We start from the raw sequence: 23172 nt of genomic DNA, 5'->3' as shown, positions 1-23172 counted from the left end.
CAGCATACAACTGTGCTGCGCATAGTATTTTCCATTACTTTTTTTTCTGACAGGGGTGTGGCCATGCCTCCTGGATTTGGTCACGCCCCTTTCAGAACCCGGGCCTCACGACTGTCTCTACTGCCCTTGAAACGTCCTTTATTACTGCAGTATGGACTGGCAGTCCCAGTGGGAGAAAACACCTCACCCTGGGACTGCTTGTCCATCATGTGATAAGCAGAGGGCACGTCCAATGTGAAGTCACTGCCAGCGCTAAGCAGTCCCTGCAGGTGGCTGATTCTACAGTACTGCAACCCAGTGGCGTAACTAGAAATTTTTCTACCTCAAGCCAAAAAAAAATCTGCCCCCCCCCCCCCCCCCCCCCATAGTTGCCACTAGAAAAGTGACAAATTTGCGCGCGTCGGGAAAAGGGTTGTGGTCTAGCTAAATGGGTGTGGCTTCACTGAAAGGGGTGTGGCATTGCAGGAAGAGACTACCTTATACCTCAGTTTTGCAACCTGCATGCCGAGACATTGGCCACCCCAGGAAAAAAAGATAATCCTGATTAATGCCCCTTACATTATTTGTCATTTTCCCTCCTTATAGTGATGCCCCTTACACATTATGCCACACACTGCAATGGCCCTTGGACAATATGCCACACACCATAATGCCCATTACACAATATGCCACACACCGTAATGCCCCTGACACATGCCACACACTGTAATGCCTGTGACACATTATGCCACACACTGCAATGCACCTGAGACATTATACTATGTACCACAATGTCTGTGATACATTAAGCCACACACCGCAATGTCCGTGATACATTATACCACACATCGCAATGCCCCTAAGACATTATACCACATACAATGCCCGTGATAGAGTATTCCACACACTGCAATGTCCTTGATACATTATAACTCACACCGCAATGTCCGTGATACATTATGCCACACACCGCAATGGCCATTATACATTAAGCCCTACAGTAAGGCTTCTAATTACTTTTATATTACCTGATCGTTGCCAAGGGTTTCATGATCTTGGTTCCATGCACGATGCCAGGGGTTTTCATGCTCAGGGTGTCATGCTCGTTGCCAGGGGTTTCATGCGGTAGGTGTTATGACTGTTGCCAGAGGTTTCATGTGCTGGGTGTCAAGCTCGTTGCCAGGGGGTAATGCTTGTTGCCAGTGGTTTCATGTACTGGGTGTCATGCTTGTTGCTAGGGAGTAATGGCTGTTGCCAGGGTTTTCATGAGTTGGATGTCATGCGTGTTTCCAGGGGGTAACGCTCATTGCCAAGGGGTTTTCATGCTCGCTACAAGGGATGGCAGGGTGTCAAGGTACAGGGTGCCGTGGCCAGCACTATGCGCTCCAGCGGGTCCCGGCACTTCCTAGACGCTAGAGGTCAAATATGACCTCTAGCATGTCTCCTCCATGGTGGTGGCCATTTTGGGAGGGACATTTAGCAGATTGACATGTGGACGGCTAGTGGTAGATACGCCACTGCTGCAGCCCCTAGGTAAAATCTGCCACTGGGCATGAGCAATGAAGAAAGCGCCTTTCAGCTTAAGAGGTGAATCAGCCAATCAGAAGCCGCTAGCCAGTACTGGCGACCATCATTATTATCAATGCCTATCCACACCAGCTTATCGGTCACCCACAACTGAAGTGGCTACTGATGGGCATGCCGGTGAGTCTCTGTGCAGGTCTGCCTCAGTCTGTAATTTCCGTATATGCTTTTCTGTGCTTGCCAGCCCTTTCTCTCCCCGCATTCCTCCTCGCCGAGTGTAAAAATGGGGCATGTGCCAATCAGTCTATGAGATTGCTATGATGAAGAATTGCACCAATCACAGAAAGGGGCAGAATTACTAAAATTGGAAAGTGTAGGTGTTGCACATAGCAACCAACTAGATTCTAGCTATCATTTACTAATCAGTGCTATAGAAATGATAACTAGAATCGGATTGGCTGCTGTGGGCCACACCTCTACTTTTCCTTTTGCCAAGATCTAGTAAATCTACCACTTTCTATAAACAAGACCAAGCTAAGTTATTTTTGTATCTTAAAAAACCTAAGTGGGAACTTTCTCAAGCTGCACTAATTGCATTGAAGTAACATACACAGAATTCAGGGGGAGAAAGGCTTTAGTTAGACTTAAAGCTGATAGACGTTATGCCCAGTGAAGCCAGTGCAGATATATTCAAAAATTGTTCCGGTTGTTGAGGCTCTTGAGCAACCTTCTACTAATGGCACCTGCATGTGAGAAGCTCACAAACAGCTTTCATATCAACCCCACAGCATCCTATGGGGACCAGAGACCTGTTGTTTCAAAGAAAGGAGTCCCATCTTCCTATTAAATTGGTTGAGGAGGATGATCCTAAACTATCCTGTGTCAAGGAGAACAAAAAAACCAGCTGAAGGATCCCAAGCAGACGTTAATAGTGATCAATGGTCTTTCTGGACCCAGTGGTTCCACAGAATGGTAGAGCATTCAGGCGCAGAAGAGGCATCAAAAATATCGAAAAAGCCCCTCAGATTCTAGAACTCAATCCATTGGCGGCACTTAATTATCTGTTTTAATTACTTTCACTTGTAGCTTCCCTCCTCTTTGAAGCCCGGCATCTCCTGACCACCCCTGTCTCCTGCCCCCACCCCTTCCATCGCTAATACCTATACAACATTCATAACCTTAACTTGAGAGCTCTTGTTATTCAGTCACACTGTCCTGTATTACATTTCAAGATGCTGACATAGCAGGGATTCAAACCCATGGCCTGTGGCATTGCAGCCAGACATTCTATTCCTGTGCTCTCTGACCCCGCATAGAAAGCTAGCGAACTCTAACAATATAAAGCTTCACTTGTACTTTGTGAAAAAATGATCTGCATTACAGCTGAGCAGATCTATGTAGCGTCTGGCTGCAAGGGATTGGATGTGTGGCAGCACACTACATAGATCTGCTCAACTGCAATGCTAAGTATTTTTTACAAAGTGCAAGTAGCTTCATATAGTTAGAAATCTCAGTTTTTATGCAGGATCAAATAGCTCAATGAGTAGGGTGTTTAACTGGAATGCAATGGGTTATGTGTTTGAATCCAGGGTATGGCAGTATATTAATTAGTACTTTATATCTCTCTACTTTATCTTTCTCCAAGCATTGATTAACCTTTGACTTTTATTAGGACCTGTTTTGCACCCGCACAGTGCACTTTGGCAGAGGTGCGCATTTCCGTGCACAGTTTTCTTTTTTAAACACATGGAAGCGCAATTTCCCTGTGCAGAGGCGTCCCTTGTGTGTGGGGTAGACACTCTGAAGTGCAATCAGCGAGGTCCACTGTTTAAAACCATCGAGTACCCTTCACTTAAGATGTTCCAAGTCTTTACAGACTGCAGGTAGAGGGCTGGCTGACGAAGAAGAAATTCTGACATGTCGTCAGAGTTTCCAAGGGAGACATTTTTGTTTTCAAAGCCAAGAGAAGTGTGTAGAGGACATCTGGATGGAGGGTGGGAACAGAACAGGTTTGAGTCATAGTGCCGCTGTGAAAGACCCTCAGGATGAGCCCATGGGGGGGGAAGCAGCTGTGTGGGAAGGCTTGATGTGGAAGATAACACAGAGAGACGGTTTTGCACACAGATGCCGCAGATAATCCTGCCCAACTTCTAAGTGAGGCGGCATGCTGACAGTGGCGTTAGCCTAACTCGGCGTGATGGAGTTTTCAAAAGGAAAAAATAAAAAATCCATTCTTCGATTGGTCATCAAATCTGAGCTTTCAGGCTATGAAGCCATAAAAGAGATTCGTCTGTTGATTCCCTTTGCTCCCATAGAGATGCTTCCTTTAGAAATTCACCTGTTTACTTTCGCTTATTATATTTAGTATTCCTGAATTATGTTTGTTTACTGTCCCTGTTTTCTGGAGTCCTGGGTTTAGACCCATTACTGACCAAATGCACAAAGCAAATCATCTTATTACATATTGTGGATGCAATGATCTCATCTTTTTCCCTGGATTTTATACGTTAGTGACTATTTATATGGAATAGTACTGGAGGAGTAACAGTGCACAGAGTCAGGCAGTGACCGCATAAGGCAAAAAAATTATAGGATGCAAAAATATGGTAATGAGTGCATATTATATTCATATGTTATAAGTCACAATTAGACCCATAAGCACACTGTAAGGAAGATATAGGAGAACTAGAGGTGAGTACCATCATTAATAAAGGGAAGAATTAACATGTGTAAATATACATGCAAAGTCAATGAAAAGATCTGTCAAATGGACTCCTTGCACCACGGGCCATACAGAAGACAAGTGGTTATCAATTGTGAATGGAATAAAGGAGGTTTCACCATCAGCCCAGGAAATGATTCTTTACTGTAAGAGCAGTTAAGCCATTAACAAGCAGATTGTCAAACATATTTGGATTCATACAACAAATTAAATTAGTGAAGGAAAGCACAGGAGCAATCAAGGGAATGTCACAGCTTGATATTTTTGGGGGGGTCACAGAAGAAAATGTCCCTTCCCTGTGAAGCTAATGTGACATTTGCTACACTTGGGTTATTCCTTTTAATTTTTTATAAACCAGTGAAATTAGAATGTATTGTTATACTGTTGTAATTATTTATTTATGAGGGTCGGCAACACCATACAATAAGATGTTGTTTTTTTATTTGAAACCTTAATAACTATGTAATAATGTAACAGGCATATATAAATATCTATACGACTGCACATGCAGAAGAATGCCATCACCAAGACACTGTCACCTCCAAATTGAGCAATTTAGTTCTCAGCCTCATAGGAGGTGATGCAGGTCCCACTGTAAGTGCGGCTTATGTATACAATACATTGCCAGCATCACTCCCAATTGTACCCAACCCTTAAATGTCTTTTACTTCCATCAGGATTTTCCTAGCAGATAAATGTGTCAAATCTCATCACCCAAAACTGGGCCTGATTCACAGTTAGGAGGACATTCTGGAAGGACCATGTTACAATGTAAATGCATGCATTCTTTTTTTTTTTTTGCATGCAGGGAAAATACTGTCTTCCTTTGTGTGTAGTGAACAAACTCTGAGCAGCTTTGATTATGTACTGAAATTTAGAATGAACCTAGGACACGCACCTTCCCCACTGGATAACTATTAAGTTGAGGTGAAGATGAGATGAATTTTATTTAAAGCATGCACCTAGCTGCTTTGGAGATGTGTGTGTGTGTGTGTGTGTGTGTGTGTGTGTGTGTGTGTGTATATTATATATATATATATATATACATACATATATATATATATAAACACACACACACACACACACTGGATACATGCTTAGAATTTTAGCTCTGTGGTGAGACAATTGTGATTATTTTAGAATACACCAGGTTATATGGCTCTTGTAACTATGACTTAGGTTACTCCGACTTTTAAGTGCTTTCAGTACTATTGCCAGCATGTAAATAATATCCAACCCCATCACCTATATCTACCAAACACAAAATATTCCCAGTCCTCTGAAACCAGCCGGAATCCTACAGTGTGAGCAGCTCCTGGTGAATAACACAATTGGAACTCAATTCATCTTTTTTAACATTAACATTAATATTCCCCTTTTTTTTAATCTTTCTCCGATTATATTATACGTGAATTAATTGTCTGTATTAAGGACAAGACGGACACATGAATACACCGTCACAGCAACATACAGAAAAGGAAGTATTTCCCGTAACTCGTAGTAAAATACTGTGCGCGTCTCCCAGCTCCTGCTAATCGGTTATACACATGTGTATACATCTGACGTGCTAACTAGAGCACCTGTGGATGGATAATGCACGGCTTTCTAAATAACACATCCAGAGCATTCTTTTATTTCTAATTAGTATTATTATGTTTAAATTAGGAATCACTTACCTTGTGCCTGTGTCATAGAGGCTGGGGTTCAGAAAGCTGGAATTGCACATTGTAAATCTCTCATCTCATCCCTCCTGATGCCAACACCCATTCTCAGCTGAGAGATACAGTAGTGTGGGTGGGCGAGACACACACACACACACACACACACACGATTGTGTTCTCCAAGGTTGAGCCTTTACAACCTTTGCCTTGTCTCAGTTGATTGGCAGCTCCGTAGGAGAAAGCTCTCAGTGCGACCAACGTACGAGCTCACCATCACATGTGTGTGTGTGTGCCTTTCTGTCAAGTGTGTGCGCACTAGTGATGTCACCTTTTCATGTGCTCAGAAATTGCACAATAGAGACCTCCACGCTTTCTGTCTTTTAAAAAAAAGGGGGAGGAGGGGAATAAAGGGGAGAAGATGATGGTTAACCCTTAAGGTCCCTGATCTACGATTCATTGATTCGTCATTAAATACATACGATAAAAAGCGCCTTTCCCCCCCTGGAATGTAGCCAGCGTTCCATCTAACAAGTCAGGCAGTCCAGAAAGGAAAGAGTTAATATAGGATTATTCGATAAACATTTTTTTTTTTTTTAGGAAAAATAAAATATTACACAGGGGATATGTAGTACGGGGTTGGTCTGGTCACTGGCCGCCCAATGCGACACGCACTACTCGTTGATAAGGCAGAATAACATCCTGGCTACACCGTGTTTACGTAGAGCAGCGTAGATCTACTAATATCAACCATAGGTTAACGTGACATTCCCGGGCCTTTGTATCCAGCCCATTGTGGAATTGTGGATGAGCCACAGAATATACAGTAATTGCCCTCTTGCCGACGTGTCTCTACTCCACCTTAATGTCACATTAAGTTGTTATTAACCCTCTATGGCCCAATCTTTCATTTTTGAACGATATCGTCCTTATCGTTCTTAAATATCTACCAGTGTGTAGGGCCCTTTACTGTTCGCATAACGATTTTGCCCAAATTCGATCGATAAAGTACGTTGTTTTACTTGTAAAGTGCGGTACTCGCGCCGTGGCGATCTTTGTGGGAGAAGCCATCTTTCACACTTGCAGCGAATGTCACAAGCCGGTGCTGCAATCTGCTGGAAAATTTTCATCGTTTTTTTGTACATTTAGGGGGGGGGGGGGGAATTCAATAAAAGGAGAATAACCATCGGCTGCGAAACATCGCAATGTTTCCCAGTGTTTCTCCTGTATTTTTTTTTCTTTCAGGCAATCCAATTTGGCCACCTGAAAAAATACCTTTTCTGCTGAAAACAGACAGGTTCAGTGAGACAGGAGAAAAAAACACGGCTCGCGCCGGTTTATCTGGAATAATTGAATAACCTCGGGCACTGACTATGGGTAACTGAATTCTCTCCTTAAGTGGATATTGGGATTTGAATGGCTACCTTCACCACAGCACACTGTACGCAATATTTTTTTTTTAGAATGTCCATTTAAATTGACAAGGAGTCATAAAGGGTTAAGTGGCAGGGCACACGGGCAAGCGCCATAGCCATTTCTACAGGATGTGTCCTGGTTTAAGTATAATTTATATACAGATCCTTAGAGGGGGAGATCAGCGGCAGTTGGCAGACCAAATTGGGGGTAATAGAGTCTCTTTTATAGGTGTATGGTCCAAATGTATCATATGTGACATTAACGTGATTTGGATGCATCAATGTCCTAGTGATCCGGGACCAGGAGGGGAACCAGTAAGAAACTAGAGATCATGTTATAAATCTGTTTTATTCTTTAACATGTTCACATAGATATTATTGTCTGTTATATTCTGAGAGGCTAGATCTGTGCATAGGGGAATTGCCCCATGCAATTCCGATAGGTGTTCCTGGGTTTTGCCTGGGGACGGGGGACAGAGGTAGGTGTTCCTGGGTTTTGACTGGGGATGGGGGATAGAGGATGGGGGATGGCTTTCAACAGCCGGCGCGTCAGCAGGAGTGTCGGAGTAATCAGCTCTACTGCCACCGGCAGTCATGTACCTTCAGACAATCTGAGTGGTCATAGGGTTGCTCTGATGTCCAATGGTGAGCCTTAATAGTGCGACTTTCATTGTACCGCAGCGGATCAGAGTCGCAGCTGGTGGTTGTTTCGGTAGACAGCCCATCGGCTGCGGCACTAGCATAAATTCTAACACAGGCCCTCAGTGTGAACCCCCGGCGTTCCTCCCAGCATTCCCCGCCTTTCCAGGGGGCGAGGAGCGCCACTCGATATTCGGGAGCTCCCGTCTATTCCGGGAGGGTAGGCAAGTATAAAATTATGGTGACTTATCAGGTGTCTTTTAGGAAACCCCATAAGATGGCATTACCCAGGTAACGTAGTAGATATCAAGGATCTCTCCTGCTTACCTGGTAGCCCAATACTGGGGTAAATTTACTAAGATGGGAGTTCTATTTAAGATGGGATGTTGCCCATAGCACCAAAATAGATTCCAGGTATTATCTTCTAGAAGGTGCTAGATAAATGAGAAGTAGAACCTGCTTGGTTGCTATGGGCAACATCTCATCTTAAATAAAACTCCCATCTTAGTAAATTTACCCCCACTGTCTCCATTCAGCAAACTCAGAAAACTGCAGCGTAAAGCCAGCGCTAGGGATTGTGGGAGCAGCTGTCTGTTCCTGCACCGGAGCCATTTTGAATTGCTTCAGTTAAAACGGTATCCAACAAGACACCTCACGGCGAGTCGGATACCAAAGTATGCCCCTAAATTGTGCATGTGACATAATCCTGCCCCCTCTTACCCCATATTTGGGAGATGGACCAATAAACTGGAAGTCCACTATTATGGTCTCCACCTCTCCAATCCTCATAATTACTAATCACCAATGTACTACTGCACCCAGCATAATCAGAGCCATGTTCATAAAGTTTCATAATATTTCATTTAAGTTTTTATTCGAAACTTAAAAATAAAAAAACGAGCTTTTTCCTTTAACAGCGCAGCAAAATAGACATTCAAATCCGGTTAATAAACTGCAACCTTGGCTCTTTATAACAACAATACTATAATTAGAAAGAAAGATTGCTACAATCTGTGAATTATCCAATCTCCAAAGTAGAAGAGGCCGGGCTGGAAAAAAACGGTTCCTGCAATATATAGCCTTCCGTCTCCCCCATCCATCCCTTCCCCCCTACACACTAGCCCCTTCCCTCTCCGTTAACTCCTGTGTATAATCTCATTATAAGTTTAAGCGATCCATGTCTTCAGCATACGTCTCCATGGCACCAGGGTTACAACACTTAGCCTATGTGTGATGCCCCCCTAAAATTACAATGAATAATATAATAATGAGTAGTGTATCTCTGTGAGCGGGCTGATTAAAGCCAAGAGCCTCATCTCCTCAAGTAATGATGAGGAGATGTTCCATGTGGCTTTCAGTAATGGTCTGAGGGACAGGTGAGGAGCGGTGGAATGGACATCATTAGTAAGGTATTCTAATAGAGGGACATTTAGAGCCAGGGCTCCACGGCAACCCGACGCAACCTGTAGGTATTCATAGGGAACATGTCATCTGCTTATAAGATAATTCTATTCTGTTGCAAATATTGGGGCAGATGTATTAACCTAGAGAAGGCATAAGGAAGTGATAAACCAGTGATATGTGCAAGGTGATAAATGCACCAGCCAATTAGCTCCTAACTGTTAATTTACATATGGGAGCTGATTGGCTGGTGTGTTTATCACTTGCACTTATCACTGGTTTATCACTTCCTTATGCCTTCTCCAGGTTAATACATCTGCCCCACTAACAGATGTGGGCAGTCATGTTTAGCTCCATATTTACTAATATCAGATGGATCAATGCTCGGCCTGTGGTGGTAAGATCAACTTGGACAGATCATCCTCTTGCACATGACTAAAGTATTAGGGTGCTGTCTACCTCATTGTTTTTCTACTGATCTGATACATACAGTACTTGCCTGATCTCTTGGAATGTCCGGGAGACTCATGAGTTCTCCCATACTCCCTGCAGTGTAGACTAGCCTTTAGGATCTAGTCACGGTTAATCACGTCACTCTGGTCCCTAACCCCTGCTGAAAAATGGTGCAATATACATATATATATATATATATATATATACAGACTGGATCCTCCGGCACTAGTATTGAAAAGATGTACTTGCTCCGGTGCCCTCCATGGGAATTCACTCCCAATACATATGTGGACAGGATGGCGGCCCTCAGAGTCTCCACTCGTGTAGATAGCAAATAGCTTTTATTCGAGCTTCAACGTTTCGGGTAGGCACCCGTCGTTAGGATAGCATAATAACAAGTAAAACACCTTACCACATTTATATACCTAGGCATACCTCAGATTGATTACCGGGCTTTTTTTTTTGTATTTTTTTTTGTGTGTATTTGTTTGTTGTACAGTTACCATGGTGATATCCTGATGACGCCTGGCTGGGCAGACTGGGTGGACGCAAGTGGATGACGTCACTGAGAGGGACGGAGCTGCATCCCCGCCGCACGCCCGCACGGCAGCCGGAATCCGACAGCGGGAATCCGACAGCGCGGCGCCCAGCTGGACCCAGCCCGGTAATCAAACGGAGGTATGCCTAGGTATATAAATGTGGTAAGGTGTTTTACTGTCCACACATATATATATATATATATATATATATATATAAATTCCATACCTTCCCCACCTGTGGCTCAGGTGTATCTGGAAAAGGACGAGAGGCGGCACTCCAAGGACTTTGAAAAATAATTATGTTTTGCACATAAATTATTTTTCAAAGTCCTTGGAGTGCCGCCTCTCGTCCTTTTCCAGATACACCTGAGCCACAGGTGGGGAAGGTATGGAATTTGCATTATTCTAAGGAGGGCACCCAGGCATGTGCATTGTCATACAGAGTGCCGGATGTACCCATCGATATATATATATATATATATATATATATATATATACGGAAAATTGGTGGTGGTAAATGGCGCTAGACCCTTCTTAGGATGACTAATCCTTTTGTCTATGGTCAATTTCTTATGTCTAAAAATACACTCCCCCACTATTATATTTCGTGGGGTGGCAGCCCTTTTCTCCAGTGGTTAGCTGTTCAAGCCCACCAGTGGTAGATCTGGAAAACAAAAGGTGAGAATAGGCGCCTCCTAGTGTAATATTATATATATAATGTGACCATCACCCTTGATATCACCCTGTAGAGTGGAACTGTACCGTGTGTGGTGGAATTCCAACCACCTTCAGAATAGCATGAAGTCACAATTTGAACGGCGTCATCAGTGATCTCAGTGATCTCCTGTTAATCTTCCTTTATCTTGTTACTCATTTGGTCAGGAAAAAGAGTAAAAAGGACCAATAGTGTAATACCTTTTACACAAACAATACACATTTATTTGGAACTAGTCCGACAGTAAAAACATTGCCCGTACCATATAATAAATTAAAAACAGCTTATCTGTGCTTTAAGTCGTCCATACGAGTTGAACACTCAACGCGTTTCGTCCTACGCCAATAGCCTGGACTTCCTCAGGAGTGTAACACTCCTGAGGAAGTCCAGGCTATTGGCGTAGGACGAAACACGTTGAGTGTTCAACTCGTATGGACGACTTAAAGCACAGATAAGCTGTTTTTAATTTATTATATGGTACGGGCAATGTTTTTACTGTCGGACTAGTTCCAAATAAATGTGTATTGTTTGTGTAAAAGGTATTACACTATTGGTCCTTTTTACTCTTTTTCCTGACCAAATGAGTAACAAGATAAAGGAAGATTAACAGGAGATCACTGAGATCACTGATGACGCCGTTCAAATTGTGACTTCATGCTATTCTGAAGGTGGTTGGAATTCCACCACACACGGTACAGTTCCACTCTACAGGGTGATATCAAGGGTGATGGTCACATTATATATATAATATTACACTAGGAGGCGCCTATTCTCACCTTTTGTTTTCCATATATATATATATATACACCTTGTTATTATACTCCCTGCCCAGGCACCCCTACCACCACCAGCAGCCACGGGGACCCCCCTGGTCTCCCCCAGCTGCCTCTTCCCTTCTGTGGAACTCAATCACATCAAACAGCAGCCAACAGATACAGCAGACGAAAGCTACTCCGGCCATCTCTTGCCCAGGCACTACACAAAGTCACTGAGATGAGAAGGGCATATCTTGCTGCTGCAGTGGGTAGAGGCAGAGGTTGGCTGGCGGGAAAGCTGTGGAGAGACCAGGAAAATGGGTGCAAAGCTGGAGGAGGACTAGTGATAATAGCCACTCTGCTGTAGGCAGAAGGGGGTCGCACTATAGCATATAAGTAAGTAGGGTACCTGGTTCAGCGGTCCGCGCCTCAGGTCCCAGTGCCCTTATGCAGCTGTGGCTGCCTATTAGAAGTACCGGCCCAGCTGTCAGCTGCACTGGCAGGGCAGCTCCGATCGTGGGTGGCCAGTGGCTGGTGCAGCGATAAAAACAAGGCTGTCTCCGTAAAAAAATATTGGTCCATCAGGGGGGGTTCTGGGTACTCAGACCCCCCCCCTGCGTGTGCCACTGCACTGTTGTTGCAGCATGTGTATAAAAGACTGAACTTTGGGGGAGACGTAGCAAACTAAAGAGGATAAGTGGAGAAGTTGCCAATAGCAACCAATCAGGTATTACCTATAATTTATCAAGTACATTCTATACAATGCTAGCTGGAAGCTGATTGGTTATGGGCTATGGGCTTGTCCTCTTTAGAAGATGTGATTGGTATTATACTCTGATTCCCAGGCGATAATACAACATACATCTCTTCTATTGGTCTCAGACGGGTTTGACATTAAGCAGCCAGACTTGGTAAAGTCCCTCTAGCCATTGTATAATGGTTCCGCCAATATATGTTCATCTTCTTATTAAAATATTTTAGCTACAAATCAGTTTTAATAATTCATGTGGCATATTGTCTTTAAGCTATTTAACTTTATAATGAAATCAATTTGTGTTCTTTAATTCTGCCGCTTGTATCTGGTTCACGTCTGCTTGAGCAGTTTGCTGTAACTAGCGAGACTAATTATCACTAAGTAGAAGCAATCGATGAACAAGACTAATTGAACATATTTCTTCGCTGTGGCAGGGTTCATCTTATTGCAGAAACCCACATCCAGTGCACTGGTGGAACTACAAATCTCAGCATGTCCCTACAGCCTGCTGAAAGGGCACGCTGGGACTTCCACTTCCACACCAGCTTAAGAACAAATACCTGATAAATCACATTTTGTTGAAAGGAAAAATAGGATTTTAATTACCTACCGGTAAATCCTTTTCTCGTAGTCCGTAGAGGATACTGGGAATCCATTTAGTACCATGGGGTATAGATGGGTCCACTAGGAGCCTTGGGCAGTTTAAGAAATTGATAGTGTGCGCTGGCTCCTCCCTCTATGCCCCTCCTACCAGACTCCGTCTAGGAAACTGTGCCCGAGGAGACGGTCATACTTTGAGAGAAGGATAGAAAGTGGTGAGATTACGAACTAGCACACACAAAACAAGAGGAAAGCCATGCTAACCAAACCTGGAACAGGAACAGCTGAACCAATAACATTACTTAACCAAGTAACAGTGCAGGAAGAACGAAGCATCGGGCAGGGCGCCCAGTATCCTCTACGGACTACGAGAAAAGGATTTACCGGTAGGTAATTAAAATCCTATTGGACTTTAATGGAGCCTAGTCATAGGCCCACTTCCACTCCCGACTGCAGAAAAAGCAGGAGACGTCCCAGATGAAATTCCACCACAGAATATTGTCTGGTTTCACACCAAGAGACATACTTCTTCCATATACGGTGGTAATATTTAGACGTTATCCCCTTCCTGGCTTGGATCATAGTCGGGATGACCTAGTCAGAAATCCCTCTTCTGGCTAGCATCAGCCGTTCAACTTCCATGCCGTTAAACGTAGCTGCGGGAAGTCTTGATAGACGAACGAGCCCTGTTGCAGAAGATCCTTGCGAAGAGGTAGAGGCCACGGATCAGCGATCAGCATCTCAAGAAGATCCGTGTACCAGGCCCTTCAAGGCTAGTCCGGGGTAATGAGGATTGCTTGAACCTTTTCCCTTTTTATTCTCTTTAGAATTCTTGGGATCAGAGGAAGTGGGGGAAACACGTACACCATCTGGTAGACCCACGGACTTCTCAGAGCATCTACCACCACTGCTTGTGGGTCTCTCGACCTGGAACAATACCGCTTGAGCTTCTTGTTGAGTCGAGAGGCCATCATGTCGATCTGTGGATATCCCCACCGAAGTGTCAACCACCGGAACACCTCCGGGTGGAGGCCCCACTCCCCTGGATGTAGGTCGTGTCTGCTAAGGAAGTCTGCTTCCCAGTTGTCTACTCCCGGAATGAAGACCGCCGACAACGCCACGGCGTGTTTTTCCACCCAGAGGAGAATTCTTGACACCTCTGACATTGCTGCTCTACTTTTCGTTCCGCCCTGTCGGTTTATGTACATCACTGCCGTTACATTGTCCGACTGGACTTAAATGGCCTGATTCCGAAGTTGAGATGAGGCCTGCAGAAGGCCGTTGTAGATTGACCTGAGTTCCAAGATGTTTATTGGAAGGACGACTTTCCCGGCTTGACCATCTTCCTTGAAACTGCACCCCCTGGGTGACTGCTCCCCAACTTTTGAGACTTGCGTCTGTGGTTAGCAGAATCCAATTTTGAATTCCGAACCTACCTCCGACCATCGACGAGGTGAGAAGTGTGTAGCCACCACAGAAGGGAGATTCTGGCTTTTGGCGACAAACAGATCCTCTGGTGCATGTGAAGATGCGATCTGGACCATTTGTCCAACAGATCCGTACCGAAGCGCCTTGTAAGAGGCCACCATTTTCCCCAGAAGGCGAATGCACAGATGCACCGAGATCCGGGTTGGCTTCAGGACAGCCCAAACCATCGACTGGATTTCCATAGCCTTCTCCAAGGGAAGGAACACTCTCTGAGACTCTGTGTTCTGCAGTCTGACTTTGCAGGTCCTTTGCATGGGCCAAAGGACGGTTTTGCGGACAAAAGGCAGGGGACTGAGACGCTGGTTTGGGTACTGAGTCTCTGTTCATAAACTCAGACATCGATTGTCTTAAGTATTGAGTCTCTTTCTCATTGCGGGACAATTTAGTAGAAATATTGAAAATCATTCCCCTAATGGAATCCAGCCAAGCTGGCTCTGCCCCACTAGCAAGGGAGGGTGTTTTGCACTGAGTACACTGCTGTGAACCCCCTGGAGAAGAGGAACACTGTGCCTTACATGAAACACTCTTTATCTGACATACTGTGACAGTGACAGCTCACACACATAAGAACAGGTTAAATGCACAATTAACCCACAAAGAGCCCTTCAAGAGAGAGACCCAGAGATAGCCTGGAGCCAGCACACAGCACTTTTACTGCTAATGCCAAGCTTAGCCAGGTCACAGACTAAGTCCCCAAATTGGGGACTTAGTACATTAGTAAGCTCTCCCCCTCTCCTATGACCCCCTGGTACCGCTGAGGTAATCTGGAGGATCTCCGGAGGAGCTGCGCGTCCCTGTCAGTCAGCGTCTGTGTCCACTGCAGAGGGAAAATGGCGCTGGTGAGCTGCTGGATCCTCTCATAGTGAAGCCCCGCCCCTTCAATGGCGCACGGTCTTCTCACTTTTTTATACTGGCTGAGGTCATTTTGGTGCTTAAAATAGAGTCAACTGCCTTTTAAGTCTGTAACGCAAGTCCGGGCACTGTGTACACCCGTAGTGTACTTAGACTCCGTTTGCTCCCTCCGAAGCTGTGCGTCCGCACTGTGTACGGAGTCTGGAGACACAGTCGCCCCACGTAGAAGCCGTGCGTCTCTGTACCCTCATGCTGCCATAATGGTACTTAGTACTCACCACTCTTCTATCTTATGGCTCTGTTAGGGGTGGCGGCGTGCTGCGGGAATGTACGCTCGCCGTGGAGGGGCTTTCGAATAGTTCCCTCAGGAGCTCAGTGTCCTGTCAGCGGGGAACGGGACCATTAACCCTTCAAGAGGTTGGTCCGTTCTCCCCCCCAAGTCCCACGAAGCAGGCAGGCTGGTGCCATCCAGACCTGCCTGAATATAACAAACATACCAAATAAATGCAGAAAACTCTTCAGAGGCTTCCAGCGACGTGACCGGCTCCTCCGGGCAAATTTTCTAAACTGAGTCTGGTAGGTGGGGCATAGAGAGAGGAGCCAGCGCACACTATCAAAGGCTCCTAGTGGACCCGTCTATACCCCATGGTACTAAATGGATTCCCAGTATCCTCTAGGACGTAAGAGAAATATAAAATTAGAATATACTTAGTAGTAATTATTAGTAATTATTGCATTTGTTTTCAGATAACGCATTTTATTCGGAACGTTAGTGTTAATCAATGGCTTGTTCATCGCCGGTATATACTCAGATTTTCCTACCGTATGAGTAAGCATTATACTATACATATTGGAGCATATTGGGTTGTGTGCCACATATACTAAGGCTGGGTACACATTAGAGCGATATCAGCACGATTTGCCGGATCTGAAAAACAAATCATGCATGTAGCCTAGTGTGTACGCAGGATTGCACGCTCCTGTAGGTTGCATGCGACATCTTCTGGCACGGCCAACCAGAATTTATCATGGGCGGCTAGGTGCATTGTACTGAAGGATAGAACGAGATGTCGTTCATTACATCAGGCAGTGTGTACCGCCAATCTTGTATGGACCGGGACAAAGGGAATTTGTCCCGACCACCGACAAGATTTCCAGTCGGCCCGATGTTTCTTGGCCTTAGGATACCACCTGGATGGCTGGATTACCATCCACATGTTTAAAGAATGCATGGCCATGCACAAATCCTCTATTAAACAAGCATTAGCAGGTAAACCATCTGATCCACCAGTGGCAAGACACTATAAATAAGCGGGCCACCAAATGTCTGATTTACGCTACAAGATTATAGACCACGTCCCACCCTCAACTAGGGGAGGGGATAGGAATCGTAAACTGTTACAGATGGAATCAAAGTGGATTTATATTCTGGACATCGCACATCCAAAAGGACTTAATGAAAAAATCCTGTGGAGCATTTTATTTTTGTTATAATACCAATCATTCCACCTCTGGTATCCCATGTGCTTTTGTCCAGAAGTGTCAATTTCTGTTTCTATTTTCACTTATACCAATGTTTTACATATATAATCCATGCATATGTTTTGGTTACTGCAATTTTATTTCATATATTGTGTTACACTTTGTTTTGTATATAACCATGTACTCTTAATGTTATTTATTTAATGTACTTGGTCTAATAGATATTCCTGGTTTTTACTTGTCTCTCTCCTCAGCCAGGGTGCCGCCGGACACTGTGTACGCTGAGATCCTAGTTTACAGTCTCCCGTGACAGCTTTCCTTTGCTACAGGCGTTGTTACGCTGCCCCTAGCAAACGGCCGCTGGCTTCCTTAACTATGAACCCGGCATGCACTTTCTCTACCCCAGGCGGCGTCACACCCCCCTTAGCAAACGACCGCTGGCTTCCCTAATTACGGACCCAGCATGCATATATATACATACAGTACACACACAGGGTCTGGGACTCCAGGTCGACAACAAAAAGGTCGACACACCTTAGGTCGACGCCAATTGGTCGACACACCTTGGGTCGACATGGACAAAAGGTCGACAGGAACAAGGTCGACATGAAAAAAGGTAGACATGAGTTTTTAATGTTTTTTTGGTGTCGTTTTCTTCGTAGAGTGACCGGGAACCCCAATTGGGTGGTCTTCAATATGCCGGCGGTCGGGCTCCCGGCGACCAGCATACCGGCGCCGGGAGCCCGACAGTCGGCATACCGACACTTATTCTCCCTCGTGGGGGTCCACGACCCCCTGGAGGGAGAATAAAATAGTGTGGCGCGCGTGCCCGTAGCGTGGCGAGCGCAGCGAGCCCGCAAGGGGCTCATTTGCGCTCGCCACACTGTCGGTAAGCCGGCGGTCGGGCTCCCGGCTCCGGTATGCTGGTCGCCGGGAGCCCGACCGCCGGCATATCGTAGTGAACCCACCCCAATTAGTGCACCGCGTTCGCTTCGGGCATGGTGCCTTCGCTCCGCTTCGCTCGGCACAGATTACCGTTCCAATCGTAGTCCACGTGGATCGTTAAGTATAAAAAGGTTCCAAAAAAGAAAAAAAAATGGTGAAAAACTCATGTCGACCTTTTTCCATGTCGACCTTGTTCCTGTCGACCTTTTGTCCGTGTCGACATAACGTGTGTCGACCAATTGGCGTCGACCTTTTTGTTGTCGAGTCCGGATACCCACACACAACAGGGCCGGTGCTAGGGTGTTAGGCGACCCCCTGCAAACTATTTGTGCCCTCCCTCCCATACTATATGAAGGGACAGCACGCACCAGAGGTGCACATCACCATTAAAGGGGTGTGATCTCACAAGGAAGGGTCGTGGCCACACGATAATACCCTAATTTCAAATTATGCCACACAATAGCACAAATTATTCACATTGCACCAAACATAGTGCCCCTGATTCATATTACACTACATATTAGTGCCCCTTATACATGTTACGCTACACGTAATACCCATTATACACGTTACACCACACAGTAGTGCCCCTTATACACGTTACGCTACACAGTAGTGCACCTTATGCACGTTACGCTACACAGTAGTGCACCTTATATACTTTACACCACACAGTAGTGTCCCTTATACACAATTCTCACAGTAGTAGTGTCCCATATACACATATTGTCCACAGTAGTAGAGTTCCATATACACATAACGCCCACAGTAATGCCGCTTACACATTATGCCTCCCAGACACAGCAGAGGAAAACCAGAAGAAAATGACAGGGGAACACCAGAAGAAAATGACAGGGGAACAGTAACTTGTGGCGAGTGAAGTGGAGCAAATCAATGTGCCCAAAGCATGGCGATCAAAGTGAGCCTGAGAGGGTACAAGTTTGTTCTGTTGGAGGTGAAATAACAAAATTTGAAGAGTAGGAACCGCACTTACGCCTCACTAGACATTAATTCCAGGTCTATTCAAAGAAAGGGATATAGATTCAATCTTAGTGGTACTAGGTACCAGAAAAGGAGCATAGTCTCACTACTAGAGGCGTGGCAGAGGGACAAACACAGGGTGACATACACATGGTGACAAAGGGCCATACACCGGATGACAGTGGTACATATAGACTGGGTGACAGTGCACATATACACAGGGAGACAGTGCACATATACACAGGGTGACAGTGGCACATATACACAGGGTGACAGTGGCACATATACACAGGGTGACAGTGGCACATATACACAGGGTGACAGTGGCACATATACACAGGATAAAAGTGACACATATACACAGAGTGACAGTGCACATATACATAGGGTGACAGTGCACATATACACATGGTGACAATGGCACATACATACCAGGTGACAGTGGCACATATATACCAGGTGACAGAGAGACATAAACAGCGTGATAGTGGCACATATATACAGGGTGACAGGGAAACATACACAGAGTGACAGTGCACGTATACACGGGGTGACAGTGGCACATATACACAGGGTGACAGTGCACATATACACCAGGTGTCAGTGGCACATATACATGGGGTGACAGTGCCCATATACACAGGGTGACAGAGGGGCATACACAGGTTGACAGTGGCACATATACACAGAGTGACAGTGCACATATACTCAGTGTGACTTTGACACATATTGACGGGGTGACAGTGACATATATACACACCAGGTAACAGAGGGACGTGAACAGGGTGATAGTGGCACATATACATGAGGTGACAGTGGCACATATAAACGGAATGACAGTGGCACATATACACGGGGTGACAGAGGGACATACACAGGGTGATAGTGACACATATACACAGGGTGACAGTGGCACATATACACCAGGTGACAGTGGCACATATACACCAGGTGAGAGAGGGACATAAATAGCGTGATAGTGGCACATATACACAGAGTGACAGTGGGATATATACATGGGGTGATAGTGGCCCATATACACAGGGTGACAGAGGTGCATACACAGGGTGACAGTGGCACATATACACAGGGTGATCGTGCACATATACATTGGGTGACAGTGGCACATATACACAGGGTGACAGAGGGCAATACACAGGGTGACAGTGGCACATATACACAGGGTGACAGAGGGGCATACACAGGGGACAGTGGCACATATACACAGAGTGACAGTACACATATACACCAGGTAACAGAGGGACGTGAACAGGGTGATAGTGGCACATATACATGAGGTGACAGTGGCACATATAAACAGAGTGACAGTGGCACATATACACGGGGTGACAGAGGGACATACACAGGGTGATAGTGACACATATACACAGGGTGACAGTGGCACATATACACCAGGTGACAGTGGCACATATACACCAGGTGAGAGAGGGACATAAATAGCGTGATAGTGGCACATATACACGGAGTGACAGTGGGATATATACATGGGGTGATAGTGGCCCATATACACAGGGTGACAGAGGGACATACACAGTGTGACAGAGGTGCATACACAGGGTGATAGTGCACATATACATGGGGTGACAGTGGCACATATACACAGGGTGACAGAGGGGCATACACAGGGAACAGTGGCACATATACACAGGGTGACAGAGGGGCATACACAGGGGACAGTGGCACATATACACATAGTGACAGTGCACATATACACCAGGTAACAGAGGGACATGCACAAGGTGATAGTGGCACATATGCATGAGGTGACAGTGGCACATATAAACGAAGTGACAGTGGCACATATACATAGGGTGACAGAGGGACATACACAGGGTGACAGTGACACATATACACAGGGTAACAGTGGCACGTATACGCGAGGTGACAGAGGGACATACACAGGGTGACAGTGGCACATATACACTGGGTGACAGTGACACATATACACCAGGTAACAGAGGGACATACACAGGGTGATAGTGACACATATACACGGGGTGACAGTGACACATATACACCAGGTAACAGAGGGACATAAACAGCGTGATAGTGGCAAATATACATGAGGTGACAGTGGCACATATACACAGGGTGACAGAGGGGCATACACAGGGTGATAGTGACACATACACATGGAATGACAGTGGCACATATACATGGGGTGACAGGGAACCATACACAGGGTGACAAGGACATATACATGGGGTGACAGAGGGTCATATATTTCTGGGGTGACATGGGGGCAATGCACGTCCCCCCCCCCCCCCCCCCCTACCCAATCAATTTTTGCCAGCCCCCATATAACTTTTCCCCTGTTACTGCTGTTTCTCTTGGCTGCGCGAGTCCTATCCTGCAGGTGCCCGGCTGGCTGGGGTTTTCTGCTGCTAAAAGCATGCAGTGCAGCACATGTGGAGCTGAGGATGCATGGGCTCCAGCAAGCCGCTTGGTCCTAGTGCCCGGTGACTGTCTGGCTCCCCTCCAGCCAGGCAGTGTGGCATGCCCCTCCCTCTCCTTACAAAAAAAAATTGCCAGAAAAGACAGGAGGGTGACACGGGCCCACGGACCATCCCTTTTCCCCCGTCACCTGGATCCAAATATGGCTTGATAAAGTTGACAGGTGCAGTGCGGAACAGCGAAGAGGGAGAGGGGGACTGGTGAACAGAGCCGCGCTACACGGTCCACCGATGACGCTGCTCGTCATAGAGTTTGACAGGTGCAGCCAACAGCACCACATGTCCCAGCAGGGAAGCAGTGCAGGGAGATACCTTTGCTGAGCAGGTTGCGCTGGCCCTGTGTATATATTTGGTTTATACTGTATATATTGGGTTCACAACACACACAGACACACATATATATACACTGCATATAATGCACACACTTAATAATACAATATAAACAGAAAAATATATCACTTCAAAATACATTTACCTAAGAAACCATTAAAATCTAACAAAACAAAAATCTTCAAATCATTGGACAACAAAAAAATTAATGAAAAACATTCCTCCCACATAACATTTACCTTGGACTCAAATTACACTTTTCTGAAACAAAGAACCTGAAGCGGAATACAATTGCCAGCTACAAGTGGCACAGAACGTCAATCACAGCTGTCGCAGTAAACACTGTGAACCCCGTAAGTACATATGAGATAGAAAGAATCCCCTCAGCTGGCCATGGAAACCACTACCGTCGCAGAGGTATCACAGGATTTCAAGAATGCGGAAAGAGAATAACTTTATTTAAACTAAACTAAATTAGTACATTTCTGGAAAACTGAGCTTCCCGCATTGGTAAGTCATAGTCAGCGCTGAAAGTACGGTAGTACGGGGTGATACGGAGTACCATTTTGTTGTGTCTGACATAAAATGTGCAATGGTTATTACGGTGTGTGGCATAATACGTAATAGGCATTACAGTGTTTGGTATAATATGTAAGGCATTACGGTGTGTGGTATAATGTGTAATGGGCATTACGGTGTGTGGCATAATGTGTAATGGGCATTACGGTGTGTGGCATAATATGTAATAGGCATTACAGTGTTTGGTATAATATGTAAGGCATTACGGTGTGTGGTATAATGTGTAATGGGCATTACGGTGTGTGGCATAATGTGTAATGGGCATTACGGTGTGTGGCATAATATGTAATAGGCATTACAGTGTTTGGTATAATATGTAAGGCATTACGGTGTGTGGTATAATGTGTAATGGGCATTACGGTGTGTGGCATAATGTGTAATGGGTGTTATGATGTCTGGCATAATGTGTAATGAGCATTACGGTGTGTGGCATAATGTGCAATGGTCATTACGGTGTGTGGCATAATGTGTAATGAGCATTACGGTGTGTGGCATAATGTGTAATGGGCATTACGGTGTGTGGCATAATGTGTAATGGGCATTACGGTGTGTGGCATAATGTGCAATGGTCATTACGGTGTGTGGCATAATGTATAATGGGCATTACGGTGTGTGGCATAATGTGTAAGTGGCATTATGGTGTGTGGCATAATGTGTAATGGGCATTACGGTGTTTGGCATAATGTGTAAGGGGCATTATGGTGTGTGGCACAATGCGGCCATACCCCTATTGTCATGTAGCCACTCCTCTAGTTTTGTGTGAACACGCCCCCTCATGACATGTGACCACACCCATTTTTACTATCAGTACCACTAAGAAAAAAAATTCTACTTGCACCACTAGTCATAGTACATCCCACCCTTAAAGTTAGAGGGGCTGAGGCAGA

General features: G+C 45.3%; 1 long non-coding RNA gene across 1 annotated transcript in view; it reads right to left on the bottom strand.

Moving 5' to 3' along the window:
- The window catches only part of LOC134981063 (uncharacterized), a 73199-nt gene extending 66977 nt beyond the window's left edge, over positions 1-6222 (bottom strand). The window contains exon 1 of the long non-coding RNA XR_010190507.1: positions 5902-6222. This is a non-coding gene — a long non-coding RNA (uncharacterized LOC134981063). The remainder of the gene's footprint in view (positions 1-5901) is intronic.
- Between the last annotated feature and the right edge of the window lie 16950 nt (positions 6223-23172).

The sequence above is a fragment of the Pseudophryne corroboree genome, chromosome 12 (assembly GCF_028390025.1).
Source record: "Pseudophryne corroboree isolate aPseCor3 chromosome 12, aPseCor3.hap2, whole genome shotgun sequence".
NCBI classification, from domain to species: Eukaryota; Metazoa; Chordata; class Amphibia; order Anura; family Myobatrachidae; genus Pseudophryne; species Pseudophryne corroboree.
This window is presented reverse-complemented; position numbering and strand designations above follow the sequence as displayed.